This window comes from Octodon degus, unplaced genomic scaffold (genome assembly GCF_000260255.1).
Source record: "Octodon degus isolate 3935 unplaced genomic scaffold, OctDeg1.0 scaffold00005, whole genome shotgun sequence".
NCBI classification, from domain to species: domain Eukaryota; kingdom Metazoa; phylum Chordata; class Mammalia; order Rodentia; family Octodontidae; genus Octodon; species Octodon degus.
Window position 1 is genome coordinate 12,030,517 of NW_004524581.1, and position 7,218 is coordinate 12,037,734.

The window sequence follows — 7,218 nt, forward strand, 5'->3', positions numbered from 1 at the left end:
ATTTTATTTTATTTTTATTTATTTATTTAATTTATTTATTTTTTTGGTGGAACCGGGGATTGAACTCAGACCCTTGCCCTTGCCAGGCAAGCACTTATTCTGCTGAGCCATCTCCCTGGCCCTCACTTTCTCTGGTGATTTCTCATCTCTCAAATAAAAGCCAGTGGTCTCCAGTGGGGTACTGGGCCAAACATTATCTGTGTCTTTTCTTATTTCTGTGACATTATCTACTGCCCTTTCTGCTCCACTCCAGTGACTCCAACCTTCTTACTGTTCCTGCCAAGCACTAGACAGGATACTGCCACAAAATCTTTGCATTTGCTGTGTTTTCTGCCCAGAACCCTGTTGACCAGACATCTTCGTGACGCCCTCCAGGTTGGTCTTGTGGAAGGTGTTTGTCTACAGTGCAGCGGACCCTGGACCTTGTGCACAGTAGGCAAGTGCTCTACCATGGAGCCACAATCACAGCGCCTACACCTTTCTATTCCATCTTTTCAGAGACGTGTTCCCTAAACTCTGTGTATAAAACTGTGCCCGAACACTCTACTCCCAGAATTCCCCACTTGAACTTCTCCATAGCCTTATTTCTAAGGAGACACTATTTATTTTATTTGCTTGGTTGTGCATTGTCTGACCTCCCCTCCACTCCCCGAAAGTAGAATATACTCTGCACAAAATCAGTAACCTTTTTTCTGTGTTGTGCTTTGATTCCTCAGTGTCTAGAAAGGTATCTGGAATACAGAGATCCTTAATATTTACTTACAGGCTGACTGAATGAAGACAGGTCCTCAGAGAATTTACAGGCTTTCTGTGGATATGTTTGGTAACCAGAGTAACTGCATTTCCTGCCTTTGGATTCCAGTTTCCTAGTTACTAATCCCTGACACTTGTTGCCAGGCATCTATGGTTCTGACCTTCCCACGATGATCTTTGCCAGTTACCAGCCTCGCTCCATATCTTTGGTTTTACCAGGCTGGCGTTTTTGTTACTTAGATTTCTCTATTTCTTTTACCTCATCAATGGGTCTTTTGGTTTCAGATCTGTCTTGGAATTGATATCATGTAATGTCTTGATGTGAGACATTTTTCCTTTACTCTTTGAAGTTTGGATCCCGAGTCAGGATCTCTCGCATGCTAAGTTGTACCACTGAGTTGTACCTCCTGCTCTGAGCTTTGGATAGGATAGTACTCTAACATGACAAACAAATTGTATAGCAGAACACATTATTATTACAATCTTCAAAAATTACAATGAAGCCAGGCATGTGGCACATACTGGAAACCCTCAGCTATTTGGAAGGTTAAGGCAGGAATATTCCTGGAGCCCACAAGTTTGACACAAGCCTGAGTATATCAATAAGACCCTATCTCAATAAATAAGTAAGTAAGTAAGTAAATAAATAAATAAATAAATCAAGCATAGCAATTCTTTTAGCAACAACATAGGAGATTATTTATCTGTTAGCTCTCTTGTTATTGCTGGTGATAGTGGTGCTACATTAGATGAAAATACCTTAAAATTCTGAGGTTTGACACACATAAAAAAACTAAAAAGATTAAAAATTGTCTGCCAACTACTGTCAAATAGAGGACCTCTGGCTACCTACATGCCTTTCTCAGTCACATTGCAAAGATCCTGGAATAACTAGGATTAACTGATTGAAACCCTCTTTTGTTAGTTGGTAACATCTACCCAAACAACAGGGCTATAGACAACTCTGAATTAATAAGCTGCCTCTTGATTAGGAACAATAATGTGACTTGGAAGAATTTTTGGCTGCCAACAATCTTTTGGAACAATTTTGTTTCTTTAAAGCATATTCTCTGTAGCCTATTCTATTTCTGCAAAGACTGCAAAGAATGGAAGTGAAAATAGTAATCTTTTCCAAGTAGAATTGATTTGACTCAAACTCAGAGAGGACCAAATACCTAAAAATGCCAGTGAAAATACTAAAAAGGACATTTCTCTTTATATAACAACAATTTAGAGAGAACAGAAATCTTTCATAGCATGGATACCATTTTCCTGATTATTCGTTTATTTCTATGGGATACTGGAGGGGAAAGAGGAGGAAATAAACTTTTTCTTGCTGATAGTGGTGCTAGGGATCAAACCCCACATTCTCACCCATGCTAGGCAAGTAGTCCACCACTAAGCTATAGCCTCTGCCCTTGGCAAATAATGTATCAAGAAAATTATGAATCAAGAAATTGAGGTTGGAGGCCGGGGAGATGGCTCAGTAGAATAAGCGCTTGCTTGGTAAACACAAGGGCCTGAGTTCAATCCCCAGTTCCAGAAGAAAAAAAAAAAAAAAAAAAAAAAAAACCAAAGAAAAAAAGAAAAAAAGAAAAAGAAACTGAAGTAGCAAATACACAATTTCTTGTTTGGAACAAGTGACATATCAGTTGCAAAAATAAGAGTCTAATCCTGTTATTTATTAACTTACAGGGTGTTTTTCTCAGATCATGTGTGCTGCTAACATAATTGAGAATTCAAGTAATAATAGAAGAGGGTCAGGGGGACATAGTGGTAACGAGCCAGAGTCAGAACTGGAAATAGAGCCTAAGCCTTCTTATCCTTTGTTCATTGATTGTGCCATTAAATTGCAAGACTAAATTACTGAATTTCATCAAAAAGTGTCAGCCTAATGTTAGGAGAGTCTAGCCATCATTAGTTCGGTTAACTTTCCATTATAGCTAGGCAGATTAAATAATATTTTGGCTTACCTAAGGGGAAAATATTTCCAATTGAATTTTTTGGGACATTTTCATTTCATCTATTTCAATATTTACTTGGGTGATATAAAAGGATCTTGGCTGACTGAAACTCATTAGGAGTCAGACCAGGGGGAAAAAAAAAAAAGGCATTGTAAGTTAGAAACAATTATCTCTTGGCTGAAAGAACATGGAATCCGCAAGCTTGAGCGCTCAGTTTTTCCATGGGTTGTTGCTTAGTGTATTGTGTCAGTCTGAGAGGTAATGCGGGCCATTCCAGAGAAGAGAAATAGACCAGACAGAGGGGGCATTTTCTGTCCTGCATTGAAGACATCTGCTGCCTAACCTTACAGATGTAGATCAACAAGATCAGTCACAGTTCAGAAATGAAGATGTTTTCAATCAGATAAAAAAAAAAAAAAAAAAGATTCTAGGGCCAGCCAAATAGCTCAGCAGATTAAAGTGCCTGCTTAAGCAGAGTGGCTCTTCTTGTACAGCAATTAACCACTAAGAAGAATATATGCAGTGTATTATTTGTTGAAACTGTACTTCTGATTGGATTTGAAACTGTCTCATTGCTATCTGTTTATCAATAAAACTTTGAAAAAAAAAAAAAAAAGCAGAGTGGCTGCTGAGGTTCCATTCCCATCTTGTATTGCCCGTCCCGCACTGCCCCGCCCCACCCCTGGGGTGTGCTGAGAAGGTGATTGAGAATGGGCTTGGTGATACATTCCTGTAATCCCAGTGTTTGGGAGACTGAAAACAGGAGGATCACTATGAGTCAGATCTACATAGTGAGACACTGTAGACCCTGGACTAAAATACAAAAAAAAAAAAAAAAAAAAAAAAAAAAAATTCTAAGAGATGGTTTATAGTGAGATGAGTTCTTATTACACAAGCTGATACATGGTCCCCTTCTCAGGTATACGGGTATTTTCAAAGGTATTATGGACAGTTTTCTCTGCCTAGAAAAGATATAAAGCTCATCTACTCTTCTTCGATGGTGAAACTTCTCATGTAAATCAGAACTCCAGAAAGGTAGGGCCCCAGTGAACAAAGACCTCATTTTTTCCTAATTATTTTCTTACATATTTTACAACAAATAAGCAGAGGAAGAAATATTTTCAGCATAATATTCTTGGTTTTAATTAAACTGATTTGTTGTTGAGACAGGGTCTTACTATGTAGTTCAGGCTGGCCTTGAATTTTCCTGCTTCAGCCTCCCAAGGACTGGGATTATAGGTGTTTACTCCCACACCTGGCTAAAACTGACAGTTTTAAGGATGCCACATAGTTTTATGTACATCACCTTTTTCTTTTCTTTTGACCTAGAGAATTGAATATTCATTTTTACAGATGGCAAAGGAGAAATTGAGCCGCTGACCCACACATTATATAGCAGTAAACCCAGATTTAAAATCTAAGTGGCCACAACCACTTTGAATATTGTTTATCATGTGTCACAGATGCTAAGGTAATATTTAGGTTTTATCTTTGGAGCAATTTCTAGATAACTGCTAGGCTTTTTGCTGGCTTTTCAAAACATGGATGTGGGAATATTTGTTTTACATCTTTATTTTCCTTATTCTATTTTTTTCAGCAATATATAGACATCAGACATTAGACTGTGGATCCTTTTCTTATAGTAAGGGAGAAGTGCATTTCTTCAAGCATTTTTGTTGTTGCTGTTGTTTTGTTTTTTAATGTATTTGGCATAGGGTCTCACTATGTAGCTCAGACTTGTAGTGATCCTCTTGTTTTCAGCCTTTTGGGATTAAAGGCCTGTGCCGCCATGCCCAGGCTGGGTCTCTGGCTCAGCACACCCGGGGGGTGGGGCAGGCACAATCCATGGTGCCTGGGATTGAACCCCACTCTCTGCACTTGCCTAAGTAGGTGCTTAGTCTGCTGAGCTATCTCACTGGCCCTTCCTTAAAGCATTTGGACACCATGTACTTTTTGGAGTTTGCAGAGGGTATAAGTTGAACAAGACAGTTGCAAGCAGAATCTTGAGGTTAGAACTGTGAGTTGGCTTGCTATAAATAGAGAATTTTTTGTACTTTCCCAAAAGAAGATCAAGGACACAAGTGAGTTAGCTGAGCTCAACTTTGTTGTCAGTGCAGCCTGTTGTTCACAGTGGAGAGATGATTTTAAACCTTAGGAAAACAGTTATTTTTCAGCTCCATCCCCAGAAAGAGTGCGGATATTGAACATTTACCACCTATCACTAATTCATCAGTTGTAACATTAAATTTAGAATCTAACCCAGCACTTCTCTAGTATAATTTAGCTTTGCAAATCAGTGGTGAAATTACGAAAGGGATTAAGTCCTGTTGGATTAAATTTAGAGAAGTTTAGGTGTAGCTTCTAATCAATCAGTCAATAAAATTGGAATATCCTTCATTATGCACTAAACTTGGTATCAGCCACTGTACTATGTTTTCTCTAATAGTAAAGGCTCAATATCTTTTATCCCACATTGACTAAGAGTAAAGAAAACAGAAAAGGTCAAAGACATGCCATTTATCCAAAATGTGCTTACTGTCAAGTATGCTGAATCATATCCAAAGAATGAATATATCAAAAATTATTTTGAAAGTATGAACTTGATAGAGACAGTGCTGGGGCAAGTGAGAGCTGGATGGGCACTGGGCGAGTATGTACCTTGCTGAGGAACACAAGTAAATATGGGTAAAAGAGATCCTAAGAAGTCGAGAGGCGGGACCGGGGAGATGGCTCAGTGGAATAAGTGCTTGCCTGGCAAGTGCAAGGGTCTGAGTTCGATCCTTGGCACCACAAAACAAAACAAAAAAGAAGGTGAGAGGGGGAAGACCATGTCTGCTAAAGAAAAAGGAAAATTTGAAGACATGACAGATAAGACTCATTATAAAAGAGAAATGAAAACTTATATTTCTCCTAAAGGAGAAGCAAAAAAGAAGTTCAAGGATCCCAATGCGCCCAAGACGCCTCCTTCAGCCTTCTTCTTGTTCTGTTCTGAGTATCACCCAAAAATCAAAGGAGAACATCCTGGCCTCTCCACTGGTGATGTTGCAATGGAACTTGGAGAAATGTGGAATAATACTGCAGCAGATGACAAGCAGCCATATGAGAAGAAGGCTGCTAAGCTGAAGGAAAAGTATGAAAAGGACATCGCTGCCTACCGGGCTGAAGGAAAACTTGATGCAGCAAAAAGGGAGTCATCAAGGTTAAAAAAGCAAGAAAAAGAAGGAAGAGGAGGGGAGGAGGAGGAAGATGAAGAGGATGAGGAGGATGAAGAAGAGGATGATGATGAATAAGTTGGTTCTAGCACAGTTTTTCTTGTCTATAAAGCATTTAACCCCCTGTACACAGCTTACTCCTTTTGAAGAGAAGAAATTGAAATGTAAGGCTGTGTAAGATTTGTTTTTAAACTGTACAGTTTTGGGGTTTTTTTGTATAGTTAACACACTGCCAAGTGTGTCCTTAGATAGTCCTGTCCTGGTGGTATTTTCAATAGCCCCTAAGCTTACCTGGTACAGTATGGGGGCTGTAAATTGGCATGGGAATTTTTCATCTTCAGTTGTCTCTGATGCAGCTTATACGAAATAATTGTTGTTCTGTTAACTGAATACTACTCTGTAACTGCAAAAAAAAAAGTTGCAACTGTTTTGTTGACATTCTGAATGCTTCTAAGTAAATACAATTTAAAAAATAAAAATACAAATACAAACTCTCCTTTTTGTTTCTTACCTACATAAAATGATCTCCTATGGGCTCCTGGTGATTACCTTTGGTGTTTTTGTTTTCTTTTGCTTCGTCTTACATTTTTAGACAGAGTCTTGCTCTGTAATTCATCTCACTAGGTAGTACAGGCTGGGCTCAGACTCACTGCAGTCCTCCCACTCCGTCCTCCCGAGTGCTGGGATTGCAGGTATGAGTCACAGTGGATGGTTACCTTTGAACTAATAGTTCAAGGTTCTGTAGGATTCACTCAGATCTTCCTCACATCCTGAAGTGTTTCATTTCATATCAGGGAGGGTCTAGGGGTAGTGAGTGGTTCAAGGTACATTCTCTGGCATCAGGTAACCTGTATCCACAGCTTGGCTCTACTACTGACCAGGCAGATCATGGCTTCCCAATGCCACAATTTTCCTACTGGAAAAATGGGTGTTAGTACAGTGTTTTCCTCATAGAGATACTGTGAAGATTAAATAAGCTGTTTTAATGTAATAGTCACATAGTACTCATCATAGCTTGTTAATGGCTAGTACTCAATAGTATCTTTTTTTTTTTTACTTTCAGGTTTTAGAATAACCTTTTCTTTCATTTTGTGGTCTTGGGGGTTGAACTCAGGACCGTGGGCACAGTAGACAAATGTTCTACCATGGTGTAAAAACTTTAAAATCTAGACTTAATTAACCTTCTTATGACCTTGTCAAAGGGTCTACTTCCATAAGCTTCCTGCCAGATGGTCCACCTACAAACAAGATGCCAACAGCTTTACCTGTGATAAACTAGACTGTGGAAG